Below are 580 nucleotides of genomic sequence, written 5' to 3' on the forward strand. Positions count from 1 at the left end.
CAACTCGTTTCCTACATGATATTTTACATGTTCCAATGCCACTCTCCCAAATCTTCCCACCCTCTCCCTCTCCCACAGAGTCCATAAGACTGTTCTATACATCAGTGTCTCTTTTGCTGTCTCATACACCGGGTTATTGTAGGAGAGAAGTCATTAGTGTCCACCCAAATGCAAGGATGATTTCATTTTGAGATCCTTAACTAATTACAACTGAAAAGACCCTATTTCTGAAAGAAGTCTAATTCTGAGGCTCCAAGTGGACATGGACTTCTGAAGGACACTATTTTAACTCACTATAGCATCCTTCTTGTTATAATTTTCTGCTTCAGCTGTTACCTCTACATCCACTTCTTACACAACAGAAGAGAGATCCTGCTAAACAGGCTGATTACTTCCTTCTCCTGCTTAAAGCCAGCCATGGCTCCCTAGTGCCCAGATGCTTCACTGTGTCCTACAGGGCCCTGTGCAATCTGGTTCTTGTTAGCATCTCCAGTTTCCAATCTCAGCTCCCATCCCCTCCTCCAATGCAACACTGTGAAATGGAATATCTCCTGTCATATCAATAAATGAGGATATAACA

Source organism: Bison bison, unplaced genomic scaffold, assembly GCF_000754665.1.
Source record: "Bison bison bison isolate TAMUID 2011002044 unplaced genomic scaffold, Bison_UMD1.0 scf7180017863978, whole genome shotgun sequence".
NCBI classification, from domain to species: domain Eukaryota; kingdom Metazoa; phylum Chordata; class Mammalia; order Artiodactyla; family Bovidae; genus Bison; species Bison bison.